The sequence below is a fragment of the Schistocerca americana genome, chromosome 2, assembly GCF_021461395.2.
Source record: "Schistocerca americana isolate TAMUIC-IGC-003095 chromosome 2, iqSchAmer2.1, whole genome shotgun sequence".
NCBI lineage: Eukaryota > Metazoa > Arthropoda > Insecta > Orthoptera > Acrididae > Schistocerca > Schistocerca americana.
The window spans coordinates 713498042-713512702 of NC_060120.1; the positions used below are offsets into that span (position 1 = coordinate 713498042).

The window sequence follows — 14661 nt, forward strand, 5'->3', positions numbered from 1 at the left end:
TAAATTGAAAACATTGAGCAATATAATACATTAAGATACTGTAGGCCTATGTTAATATATGTTAACAATGTTAACTGATATATTTCAACATCTGCAACACGCTGTGTACCATCAGATCATATGAAATAAATGAATAAATAAATAAATAATCACAGACTAAATTTACATCAAAGTCCTCTATGGGAGTACACATAAACTCACAAGCGGTTCACTTCAAACTTGGTACACTTTCAATGGTGTGTTAGGACAACAAAACGTGCAAGTAGTAAGACATACTACTAAGGCAATTTCAAGTAAATCGCAAGGTAAATTTCACACATCAGTGACATACTGGTGTATTGTGACCCTGAGCACTAGATGGCAGTGGTCATGTGGTTAGCTTTCAAGCTCTGTAATCCTTGTCATATTATTTCATACATATTATATTTGAAAGGTAATATGATAAAAAGAAACACTTCATTGATGCCAACCCATCAGGTCCAGTGGCCTTTCCTCTTTTGAGCGATTTTAATTGTTTCTCTATCCCTGTCTATTTCGATATCTACCATTTTATCATCTGTGCGACAATCTAGAGAAGGAACTACGGTGCAGTCTTCCTCTGTGAAACAGCTTTGGAAAAAGACATTTAGTATTTTGGCCTTTAGTCTGTCATCCTCTGTTTCAGTACCATTTTGGTCACAGAGTGTCTGGACATTTTGTTTTGATCCACCTACCGCCTTGACATAAGACCAAAATTTCTTACAAGGGAACCTCCCCATCGCACCCCCCTCTGATTAAGTTATAAGTTGGCATAGTGGATAGGCCTTGAAAAACGGAACACAGATCAAACGAGAAAACAGGAAGAAGTTATGTACAACTATGAAAAAAATAAGCAAAATATAGAAACTGAGTAGTCCATGCGCAAGATAGGCAACATCAAGGACGGCAAGAGCCTAGGAGTGCCGTGGTCCCGTGGTTGGCGTGAGTGGCTGCGAAACGAGAGGTCCTTGGTTCAAGTCCTGCCGCGAGTGAAAATTTTACTTTTTTTATCTTCGCAAAGTTATGATCTGTCCGTTCGTCCATTGACGTCTCTATTCACTGTAATAAGTTTAGCGTCTGTGTTTTGCGACCGCACCGCAAAACCGTGCGATTAGTAGACGAAAGGACGTGCCTCTCCAATGGGAACTGAAAACATTTGATCGCAAGGTCATAGGTCAACCGATTCCTCCACAGGAAAACACGTCTGATATATTCTATACGACACTGGTGACGGCATGTGCGTCACACGACAGGAATATGTTGTTGACCACCTAACTTGTACGCTTGGCGAATGGATAAAAAGATTCTTCTACCTTGCCCGATTTAGGTTTTCTTGTGGATGTGATAATAACTCCCAAAAAAGTGATGAAAACATAACGGACGGACAGATAATAATTGTCTGAAAATAAAAAATTAAAATTTTTACTCGAGGGAAGACTTGATCCAAGGACTTCTCATTCCGCAGCCGCTCACGCTATCCACGGGACCACGGCGCTGCTAAGCTCACATCGTCCTAGATGTTGTCTATCTTTCACATGGACTACTCAGTTTGTATATGTTGCTTATTTTTTTCATAGTTCCACGTAACTTCTTCCTGTTTTCTCGATTGATCTGTGTTCAGTTTTTCAAGGCCTATCCACTATGCTAGGGGTAAGATAAATACTGCCTACAGGAAAATTAAAGAGACCTTTGGAGAGAAGAGAACCACTTGTATGAATATCAAGAGCTCAGATGGCAACCCAGTTCTAAGCAAAGAAGGGAAGGCAGAAACGTGGAAGGAGTATATAGGGGGTTTATACAAGGGCGATGTACTTGAGGACAATATTATGGAAATGGAAGAGGATGTAGATGAAGATGAAATGGGAGATAAGATACTGCGTGAAGAGTTTGACAGAGCACTGAAAGACCTGAGTCGAAACAAGGCCCCGGGAGTAGACAACATTCCATTAGAATTACTGATGGCCTTGGGAGAGCCAGTCATGACAAAACTCTACCATCTGGTGAGCAAGATGTATGAGACAGGCAAAATACCCACAGACTTCAAGAAGAATATAATAATTCCAATCCCAAAGAAAGCAGGTGTTGACAGATGTGAAAATTACCGAACTATCAGTTTAATAAGTCACAGCTGCAAAATACTAACGCGAATTCTTTACAGACAAATGGGGAAACTAGTAGAAGCCGACCTCGGGGAAGATCAGTTTGGATTCCGTAGAAATGTTGGAACACGTGAGGCAATACTAACCTTACGACTTATATTAGAAGAAAGATTAAGAAAAGGCAAACTTACGTTTCTAGCATTTGTAGACTTAGAGAAAGCTTTTGACAACATTAACTGGAATACTCTCTTTCAAATTCTGAAGGTGGCAGGGATAAAATACAAGGAGCGAAAGGCTATTTACAATTTGTACAGAAACTAGATGGCAGTTACAAGAGTAGAGGGGCATGAAAGGGAAGCAGTGGTTGGGAAAGGAGTGAGACAGGGTTGTAGCCTCTCCCCGATGTTATTCAATCTGTATATTGAGCAAGCAGTAAAGGAAACAAAAGAAAAATTTGGAGTAGGTATTAAAATCCATGGAGAAGAAATAAAAACTTTAAGGTTCGCCGATGACACTGTAATTCTGTCAGAGACAGCAAAGGACTTGGAAGAGCAGTTGAACGGAATGGACAGTGTCTTTAAAGGAGGATATAAGATGAACATCAACAAAAGCAAAACGAGGATAATGGAATGTAGTCAAATTAAATCGGGTGATGCTGAGGGGATTAGATTAGGAAATGAGACACTCAAAGTAGTAAAGGAGTTTTGCTATTTAGGGAGTAAAATAACTGATGATGGTCGAAGTAGAGAGGATATAAAATGTAGACTGGCAATGGCAAGGAAATCGTTTCTGAAGAGGAGAAATTTGTTAACATCGAGTATAGATTTAAGTGTCAGGAAGTCGTTTCTGAAAGTATTTGTATGGAGTGTAGCCACGTATGGAAGTGAAACATGGACGATAACCAGTTTGGACAAGAAGAGAATAGAAGCTTTCGAAATGTGGTGCTACAGAAGAATGCTGAAGATAAGGTGGGTAGATCACGTAACTAATGAGGAGGTATTGAATAGGATTGGGGAGAAGAGAAGTTTGTGGCACAACTTGACTAGAAGAAGGGATCGGTTGGTAGGACATGTTTTGAGGCATCAAGGGATCACAAATTTATCATTGGAGGGCAGCGTGGAGGGTAAAAATCTTAGAGGGAGACCAAGACATCAATACACTAAGCAGATTCAGAAGGATGTAGGTTGCAGTACGTACTGGGAGATGAAGAAGCTTGCACAGGATAGAGTAGAATGGAGAGCTGCATCAAACAGTCTCAGGACTGAAGACCACAACAACAACAACAACAACAACAACAACAACATCCACTATGCCAACTTATAACTAAATCTGAAGGGGGTGCGATGGGGAGGTTCCCTTGTTAGGATTTTCTGCCAAGTCAGTACATAGAACTTTACTTTCGAATTCATTGAACATCTCTCGCATAGCCCTCCTCACACTACATTTCGCTTGGCATAATTTTTGTTTGTCTGCAAGGCTTTGACTATGTTTATGTTTGCTGTGAAGTTCCCTTCGCTTCCGCAGCAGTTTTCTTACTCGGTTGTTGTACCACAGTGGCTCTTTTTCCATCTCTTACGATCTTGCTTGGCACATACTCATCTAACGCATATTGTACGATGGTTTTGAACTTTGCCCACTGATCCTCAACACTATCTGTACTTGAGACAAAACTTTTGTGTTGAGTCGTCAGGTACTTTGAAATCTGCTTTTTGTCACTTTTGCTAAACAGGAAAATCTTCCTACCTTTTTTAATATTTCTATTTATGGCTGAAATCATTGATGCAGTAACTGCTTTATGATCGCTGATTCCCTGTTCTGCGTTAACTGTTTCAAATAGTTCGGGTCTGTTTGTCACCAGAAGGTCTAATATGTTATTGCCATGAGTTGGTTCTCTGTTTAACTGCTCAAGGTAGTTTTCAGATAAAGCACTTTAAAAAATTTCACTGGATTCTTAGTCCCTGCCACCCGCTATGAACGTTTCGAGTGTGCCAGTCTATATCCGGCAAATTAAAATCTGCACCCAGAACTATAACATGGTGGGGAAATCTAATCGAAATATTTTCCAAATTATCCTTCAGGTGCTCAGCCACAATGGCTGCTGAGCCAGGGGGCCTATAGAGACATCCAATTACCATGTCTGAGCCTGCTTTAACTGTAACCTTCACCCAAATTATTTCACATTTCGGATCTCCATCAATTTCCTTCAATACTATTGCACTTCTTATCACTATAAACACGCCTCCTCCTTCACTGTCCAGCCTGTCTCTGTGGTATACATTCCAATCTGAGTTTAGAATTTCATTACTGTTTACATCTGGTTTCAGCCAACTTTCTGTCACATTTTCAAGAAGGGACATCGAACAGATGTGCAGAACTATAGGCCTATATCTCTAACGTTGATCAGTTGCAGAATTTTGGAACACGTATTATGTTCGAGTACAATGACTTTTCTGGAGACTAGAAATCTACTCTGTAGGAATCAGCATGGGTTTCGAAAAAGACGATTGTGTGAAACCCAGCTCGCGCTATTCGTCCACGAGACTCAGAGGGCCATAGACACGTGTTCCCAGGTAGATGCCGTGTTTCTGGACTTCCGCAAGGCGTTTGATACAGTTCCCCACAGTCGCTTAATGAACAAAGTAAGAGCATATAGACAATAAGACCAATTGTGTGATTGGATTGAAGAGTTCCTAGATAACAGAACGCAGCATGTCATTCTCAATGGAGAGAAGTCTTCCGAAGTAAGAGTGATTTCAGGTGTGCCGCAGGGGAGTGTCATAGGACCATTGCTATTCACAATGTACATAAATGACCTTGTGGATGTCATCGGAAGTTCACTGAGGCTTTTTGCGAATGATGCCGTGGTATATCAAGAGGTTGTAACAATGGAAAATTGTACTGAAATGCAGGAGGATCTGCAGTGAATTGATGCATGGTGCAGAGAATGGCAATTGAATCTCAATGTAGACAAGTGTAATGTGCTGCGAATACATAGAAAGAAAGATCCTTTATCATTTAGCTACAATATAGCAGGTCAGCAACTGGGAGCAGTTAATTCCATAAATTATCTGGGAGTAGGCATTAGGAGTGATTTAAAATGGAATGACCATATAAAATTGTCGGTAAAGCAGATGCCAGTCGGAGATTCATTGGAAGAATCCTAAGGAAATGCAGTCCGAAAACAAAGGGAGTAGGTTACAGTACACTTGTTCACCCACTGCTTGAATACTGCTCAGCAGTGTGGGATCCGTACCAGATAGGGTTGATAGAAGAGAGAGAGAAGATCCAACGAAGAGTAGCGCGCTTCGTTACAGGATCATTTAGTAATTGCAAAAGCGTTACGGAGATGATAGATAAACTCCAGTGGAAGACTCTGCAGGAGAGATGCTCAATAGTTCGGTACTGGCTTTTGTTGAAGTTTCAAGAACATACGTTCACTGAGGAGTCAAGCAGTCTGGTGGCTTGCAGAGTATGGATGTAGATGTAGATGTAGAAAGGAAAGACTGATTGTTGGGGAACTCACCAGATGAGATTTGAAAACCTGAGAGCTTAAATGTGGAAGACAGGGTTTGTATGAATCAAGTCAATGCCATGAAGAAACACACTATTCCACTCCAACAGGAAAAGGAATTACAGCGCAAATTATGTAATAAATAATACAGCATATTTGGAAAGATCTCAATCACCTTCAACACTTTTCGCACTGAACCATTTTTTGAACATGTTTTGTCCCTTCAGACCGACACTTTTCAAGCAATTTCAAGGAGTTTTTATAGAAGTCATGCAGAAAATACAACAATTTACATTAAAGTATGAACCCTCTTCTTTCTTTTGCTGTTATACATTTTTTTTCTGAATGTAAATGATATTTTTTCTAGAATCCTACTAGTCAAACATTTTACCAAGAAAGAAAAATTCTAACTTCTAAAACTCATTATTTTTAATATATGAAAGAAGTAAGCATGCACAAAAAAAAAATATTTTATTGAAAAAAATGTGCATAGAAGAAAAATCCAAGAAAGAAGTGCAGTTTTTTTTTTTTTTTTTAAAATCAAGCATAATGTATTCAGGTATGGTAATATTTGAAATAGTCAGGTAAGGAGAGACCATCATTACACTGCTTACACCACCATCCCATTTCTTTTCTTACTCTTTTCCCTGTTTCTTTTTTCCCCGTATCTGCACACACTTTACAGCAATTTCCAATAATATATGACGGTAGTATCTGTTCCCGAAAGAACAGTTACCGTGGTTGACCATGCAGCTTTGCTAGAAATGAAATGATAATTAAATGGACACCCTAGCTGCAAACAGGCATTGATTTACTTCATTGGGGACATGTTGAAAATGTGTGCCCCGACCGGGACTCGAACCCGGGATCTCCTGCTTACATGGCAGACGCTCTATCCATCTGAGCCACCGTGGGCACAGAGGATAGTGCGTCTGCAGGGACTTATCCCTTGCACACTCCCCGTGAGATCCACATTCCCAACATGTCCACACCACTACATCCGTAGTGCGCCTAATAGATGTTTGCCCATCATACTCATTACTCGTGGCAGATTAATCTACCAAGTCCTGCTTACATGGCAGGAGATCCCGGGTTCGAGTCCCGGTCGGGGCACACATTTTTAACATGTCCCCAATGAAGTAAATCAACGCCTGTTTGCAGCTAGGGTGTCCATTTAATTATCATTTCATTTCTAGCAAAGCTGCATGGTCAACCACGGTAACTGTTCTATCGGGAACAGATACTACTGTCATATATAGTTAAAATATGGCTTCCCGGCCATTGACCTTCTTGTGCGAACGCACATGCTATGCCCGAACTCGTACGGGACTTGGTAGATTAATCTGCCACGAGTAATGAGTATGATGGGCAAACATCTATTAGGCGCACTGCGAATGTAGTGGTGTGGACATGTTGGGAATGTAGATCTCACGGGGAGCGTGCAAGGGATAAGTCCCTGCAGATGCACTATCCTCTGTGCCCACGGTGGCTCAGATGGATAGAGCGTCTGCCATGTAAGCAGGAGACCCCGGGTTCGAGTCCCGGTCGGGGCACACATTTTCAACATGTCCCCAATGAAGTAAATCAATGCCTGTTTGCAGCTAGGGTGTCCATTTAATTATCATTTAATTTCCAATAATTTTTTTTTACATGCTGCAACTGGGATCTTTCCTTGAAAGTGTCACACAGACTCTCTGTATACGCTTGGTGATGGTCCATCTTGTGAATCCTGAAGCCCCTCCACACCACCATCAGTTGCTAGCTGCTTACCTAAGGCCTTAATGAAGGACACCAGAGATGTTGTCTTTTTGGTTGATTGTTTGTTTGTACACAACCCAATTATTCACTACTGCTAAAAGAAATAAGTGAAAGAAAATTTTTTTTCCACAATTTCAATGTCTTCCGACAGAAAGGATGATGGCTCGATAGCTGGTCAACCCTGCCTACCCCAATTTTACCCTTGTTATAGTCTATTACAACATCTGGTTTACATCTCTCTACTTGTTCTTCTTTGTTTCTGGTACCAGGGACAGTTGAAGTTGCTCAATGTTTGGCTGAAAGATGCTACACATCCCTGGCTGATTTTCATTTTACTGCAAGTAAATATTCTTACCTCCAAAAACATGATTTCCCCCTTCCCATGCCTCACAGTCTTCATTTCATCAGGTAGACCCTTCCTGTTTTTCATTACAGCGCCTGCATTCAAGGTTTTATTCTGCCACAGATAGTCCAACACGGCAGGGCCTGTGTAGAACCTATCCATATAAATGCAGTGTGCTTTGCCAAAACACTCTCCATGCTACCTCCCAATTACTGACTAGACAGAGTTACATACATTGTTTGCTTTAACTGTGTATATCCCACAATTCAAAACATAACATGTTGTTGAGTCACACAGTAGATAAATCTTGATTCCATATTTATTTTGTTTGCTTTTCATATACATTCTGAATCCTATTCTGCCTCTGAAGGGGCATATTCTTTCATCAATTGTGAGGTTCACCTGTGGTTTCAAGTTATTCTTGCACTTTGTGACGAAAGAACTTAAGAAAGGCCTAATTTTGTGGAGTGGATCATGTCCTCAGTGACCTTGTTTTATGAATTTCATGTTGTCATTAAAGTGCAATGTCAGGGTTGCCACAAATTTCCCTAAGCAAAATTCCCTGATTCAAGTTTCAGCATTTTTCCCTGACAAATTTTGAGATCTCAAGGGTACATTAAGACATAAGCATATCTAAGAAACTTGCAAGCAGGTGGTGTTTCCCGATGCGAGCAAAAATATTAAGTACTAACATCAGCATCTTTTGTAATGAGCTGTTTTTAGATGCAGAAAGCAAGCCAAATGATATATGTGTTTCATTAAGACCACTGATGTTTTTTATTTCAATAAAATAAAACACATTTGGAGACAAAAATACTCATTTTCTTGGAGTTGCAAGGTAGATTTAAAATACCTTCACCGATTTCGGAAATAACCTCAGAAAAAAGTAGGCCTCTTGAAAGAAGTGTATAAGGTGAGGAAGAACTGTATAAAATGCCACTGTAGGTGACCACTGATAAATGATGGTTCCACTATGTTAATTATTGTCAGTTATTACTCCCTGTGTTATATCTATTATGTTACGGGTATTTTGTGATTTTTCTTTTGAGAAATATATGAGTACAAACTGTACAAACCACCGACTGACAATTTTCTTCTTCTTATCGTCCATACTTTCTAACATATAAACTACTTTTGAAGTGCCAAAATGTACTAGAACAAATAAAATGTCTATAAAACACCACACTGTACAATCTACTTGCGGTCAGACAGTCACAGTTCCTGAAATCCATCGTTCACGGCCTCTGGCCTACTGAGGAGCACAGCAATCCTGAGCCCATGGATAAACCACGAAAATACACTGCATTATGCCACACACAACAGACCCGGACTGTGTGCAGATTGATGAGACCAGATCTAACAGGCAGGGCCTGCACATCAATGGGAACCAAATGTGTTACAGATCAGCAGGCCCAATCATTACAGATACCCACAGAAATGGCCTGCAGTTTTGGCCCGTCACAGAAATCCACTCATGTGGCCAGCTATTCACGAGTCACAGACAACATGTTGATGAAATGAGACCAAGATGTTCAATCCATGTAACAGATAACTTGTTCAAATACTCTGACAATCAATAATAATGAGGATAGGTAGCACCTCACTGTATCAAAGATTGCTGAGCCACAAAAAGGCACATAGAAAAGACAACTATACTCTTACAAATAAATTTTCAGTCATAGCTTTTGTTAGAAAATGAGAGCACACATATATTCACATAATCACTCAGACACAACTCATGCACACATGACCGCCGTCTCCGGCCACTGCGTCTATAGTCTCTGAGAATAATATCCAAACAAACCACTCCTCATGCCTCCCTACCTCTCATTGGCAGCTTCTAGGCTACTGCCAAGAAGTGGTGGCAGCACTGACTACAAGTGAGGGGATTGGTAGGAAGGAGAGAAGCAGTAGTAATGAGGGAGTAGGGAAGTGCGCACGTACTCGGCTGGATCTAGCCAGCGACGGTGCATGACACCTCAGTAAACAAACCATTTCATCTACTGACACAACACAGCGTTATTTATTTATTTCAAATTTCCCTGGTTTCCCTTTCGTGTTAAAAATTCTCTGATTTCCCTGATTTCCAGAACCTGTGGCAACCCTGAACATACACAAAATTGAAGTAAATCTGTCTCTACTGATTAGCTCGCTTATCCATGAAGTATGTATAAATGCATTCTTTGACCACTAGTCACTTATTTTTGGCAACTTCACTGCACTCATACGCTAAATAACAGAGAAAAACAAGTACATTTTATGTACCTTTACTATTGACTACTGTTGCCACACAGACTTCCTTTTCATAGACTATTTCTTATTCATTTCGCAAAATTTTAGTCCTGCATACATGTTTGTTTCAACTTCTATTGTTTTTATCATCTCATTGTCAAAAAACACCATGTTTGCATGAACTCTTCTGCAGTCAGGAATTCAATTACAGCACACTGTTTCTCATGTGCCGACATAATTATGTTGCACAATGCTATGTTTCATGCTACAATTGGGATCCCTCTAGTGGCAGAGGGCTGCAACTTGCATCAGCGAAGCAGGAAAGTAGACTAACCTAACATCAACTGATACTGAGAACAGAATAAAAAATGTGGAGGCATTACTCCCAGTACAATCTTGTAAATTTATAGGTTAAGTATACTGAGCCACTCATATTGAAACCGGCCATCACCCAAGTGATGGTCTCTCACAATTACTATTTAACTGTGCACTGGAGAAAGTCATGAGAGAATGGAATAAGAAATGTCAACCAAACATCAAAATTGGAAAAAAACACCAAAGTTAATTGCCTGGCATTTGCAGACAATCTTGCACTACTGATAACTAATGCAGAAGAGGCTAAATTTCAAAATGGAGTAGTTTAAAAAATAGCAGCACAAGTTAGATTGCAAATTTCACTTGAAGAAATGGAAATGATGCCAAACATGAAGGTTGAAACACAGACTGTTCAACTAAATAACAACAAATAAAGTAAGATTGTACGTAAGTTAAAATATCTTGGTGGATAACAACCGGGAACACAAACAAGAAACCAACAACAGAAAGCAGAACAACTAAATCAAAGCAAGCACAATGAAATACCTGGCCAACCTACAAGAAGAGAACACTTGCAATGAAGGCCAAATTTAAACAGTCCTACTCCATTATTAAGCCTGAAGCAACATACAAAAGCAAAACATTGTTCAAGTTGAGCAGCACACCAATAACAGACAAACAATTTTGGAAAAATAAAACCAGGGATAATTTGTTCAAAGAGATCTGGTATGACTTAAATTGATTAAATATAACACTGCAACAATGAGAACAGAAAAGAAAAGACAATTCTTAGAAGCTGAAACGAGTCTCAAACTAATACCATTTAAATGAAAAAATACATTATAACCAACAAAGAACGGGCACAGTCCAAAAAAATGAAAAGGTTTTGGGAGCAAAAGAGGAAGCTGAATAGCCACTTTTTCTGTGAAAGACTAAAATCAAAACACACACACACACACACACACACACACACACACACACACACACACACACATTTTTTAGAGCTGTATGACATGTTTAAGGTTTTTAACTATAATCTTCAAGTAGTTCTGGTCTACATTTGATCCACGGCATATCTGTTCATGTTCCCCTGCATTATGAGATCGTGGTCTAAAGTGAGGTGGTTGTGTGTCTGGCTGCATCTTTCAATGAAAACCAGAGCATTCTGCTGTAACACCACTATATCTTCATTCAAATAGATACCCAGACAGATGCAATAGGTTAAACAGAACATGACTACTTAAGACGTATGATATACGATGGAAAATCCTGGATGGAATGTAACATATCAAATGCAGGACTTTAAACTCAATGTGTAAATTATTCAAGGTATATTACTAAGTACACAGCACTTCTTTCTTTTAATTCCTTTCATAACTGTATTGACTCCTGCTTGTTGCTATTTTATACTTATAGTCTTTATTTCCAGAAACTCAAACTTCTCCTTCTCCTCCTTTCTAGATCTAAAGGTGATATGCAGCAAAACTAAGTAATGAAGGGATCTTATACTAATAAGATCAGTAACATCAGAGTAATGCACATGAAAATAAAAGCAAAAATAAACCGTAACCAGTCCCTTAATTTACAACATCACTACACATTTCACAGGATCATATCTCCATCATGTGCACTCACTTAAAATTTTGTACTACATGTACTTTGTACATATGGCATTTCTGGGCAATCTGTAAGTCTGTCTGGGAACTAAAGGGAAAACAAGTTGCTTTAGTACATGGATAAAAAGCAAAATAAATAACTTTCAGTTGTCATGGGCTGCTTTTACAATCACATATACCTACATCACTTTTTATGGACTATTTTATTGGAGATTGCACACCACAGGGCAAAAAGAACAGACACTGTCTTACGTTGTAGGAGAGAGATGAGAGTTGGAGGCAGTATCATTTGCACGTGGATGGAGAGAGGAGGGAAGAAGGGAGACAGAGTGCATCGCTAGTTTATGGTAATACTGCATGGAACAAAATTAACTTTTAAAATATGAAACTATATAATATATTGTCTGGAGTCAGTATGCACTGTTGATTGGCACTGAACCATTATTGCTGTTATTTATTATAAGTGTAATAGAAATACAAAGTCCAAGTTTTCAAGAAACTAAATGAAATATAGCCCTTAGCTTTTTTAAACAGAATTTAATGTTTAGGGGAGTAAGAACATTATTTGTGACAAAGTTATCTTAATTAAATATAATTTCCACTACTGGATGATGAACTTGTCATTTCTTGTCACTAAGAGCACTACTCACACTTCAGAACTTTTTAGAGGTGTCCAGATGGCATATATCTAAAATATGATGACAAGAAATGCTGTAAAACCCAGGGTGGAATAACAGCAATATGAAGCGCTAGATGGCTACTCACTCCACAGAGGAGACATCGAATGGCAGACAGGCACAATGAAAAAGATGTAGATATTATTCGGCTATCGGTACTAAGTCGTTCATCTGACACAAGACAACAAAACTCTCACGTATTCACACAAGTACAACTCACACACACAAGGCCACTCATATCTCTGGTTGCTAACACCTGACTATGGCTGCATCTGACGTGAGCAGTGGTCTTTGCTGGAGTTGGTAGTGGGAGTACAGAGGAAGCACAAGGCATAAGGGATAGCATGGTAGGAGTGAAGAAAGATGCTTCTGTTTACTTGTGCTAGTGTTTGGGGGGGGGGGGGGGGTGCAGGGATGTGGTGTATGCAGGATAATGGGCTAGTAGGTGCAGCATTGAGAGGTTGTGCTAGGGATAAAGGGGAGAGATGAGAAACAGAGAAGGGGAATAGACTATGCAGTTGCACCGGGAGGATAGTGAGCATGTATAGGACTGGAGTGGGTACAGGGAAGGAGACAGAGGACAGGGACTAGTGAAGGTTGTGACCAGGGGATTCAAGAACAACAGATATATTGCAGGGAGAGTTCTCACCTGTATAACTTAAAAAATCTAGTGTTAGTGGGAAAAATTCAGATGGCACAGTTGTTGCAGTCAAGCACATAATATTGGATGGCACAGTCAGGAACCAGGTGGTCCCACTGTCTCTTGGATGCAGCTTGGCATTGGAAATTTATGTGCACTGACAGCTTGTTAGTTGACAGAATGAGATTTTCACTCTGCAGTGGAGTGTGCACTGATATGAGACTTCCTGGCAGATTAAAGCTGTGTGCCAGACCGAGACTCGAACTAGGGACCTTTGCCTTTCGCGGGCAAATCTTTGGGTAGCTCAGATGGTAGAGCACTTGCCCGCGAAACGCAAAGGTCCCAAGTTTGAGTCTCGGTCCAGCACATGGTTTTAATCTGCCAGGAAGTTTCAGCTTGTTAGTTGTTATGCCCACATTGAAGTGGCACAGAGGTTGCAGACAAGTTGGAAGATCATATGGTTGCTTCCACAAGTGGCCTTGTCTTTGATGGGATAGGAGATTTCTGTGACAGAATGAGTAGATGGTACTAGGAGGATCTAGGTCAATTGTAGGGACATGGGTTGGGAGGGGGGGAGGGGGGGAGGGGGGTATGGTGGAGTGCAATAGGGATGGACAAGGATAATGCATACACTGGTTGGATGGCAGAACACCACTGTGGAAGTGGTGAGGACGAAGTTACGATGTGTAACAGGACAATGTTTGTGACAACCTTTGACACTGCTGGCACCCTCTGAATGATTCAACCCTTCTCTAAGGAACCAAGGGGCAGCAAACCTATTGAACATGATCTCACCCCTTTGGAGTGTACTGTGACCACAATTTTTGCTCTGGTATACGTAGTAGATCCACTAGGACTGTTCAAAACCATTCAACGAAGTCCAAACATGATTGGAAGCAGAAAAGTGTGCTTATGCTTTTTAGTGTCCTTATGTGACGTTTGCACCAGGTTGTGTGACAATGACATGTGCATGAATAAAATAGCAAAATGTCTCTCTCAGACACCCCAGCCCCTCCCAGCATCCCATTTCGGCAATTCAATAACAGCCTTAGTGGCAGAAAGCAACCCTCTCAACAGTAGTGTCTGCTGACTGTATGCAAAGCCTAAGGGTGTCAAAAGAGTTGCCTATCCCTCTGACGAGTAGAGATTGGTGCCTCAATGAAGAGATATTTGCAAAGTGCATCGACAGGTTTGCAGGTTGCACCGAGGTGCTACCAAACTGCAGTGTCTTACAGGTTCCTTTTGTATTTTTATTCACACATGTGTCAATGCTGCACCCCACCCATGCATTCATCACAGGAGGATGTGAAAAAGGACCTTTCCTGTTTTGGTTTACGTTCAGATTTCATCAAATGGTTTTGAACAGTTCCTAGTGGTATCATCCTGTATACCAAAGCAAAAATTGTTGTCAGGTTACATTCCAAAGGGGGATGACATCATGTTCAATTGGAC

The 14661-nt window shown here is 40.3% G+C and overlaps 1 protein-coding gene and 2 non-coding genes across 3 annotated transcripts in view; 1 reads left to right on the forward strand and 2 right to left on the reverse strand.

Annotated features, from left to right (window-relative positions):
• Positions 1 to 14661, reverse strand: part of LOC124593751 (A-kinase anchor protein 9-like) — a 505072-nt gene that overhangs the window by 394834 nt on the left and 95577 nt on the right. The window lies entirely within an intron of this gene.
• Trnat-ugu lies at positions 6470 to 6544 on the reverse strand. The gene has a single exon. It is a non-coding gene; the product is annotated as a tRNA-Thr (tRNA).
• Positions 7107 to 7181, forward strand: Trnat-ugu. Its single transcript has one exon. It is a non-coding gene; the product is annotated as a tRNA-Thr (tRNA).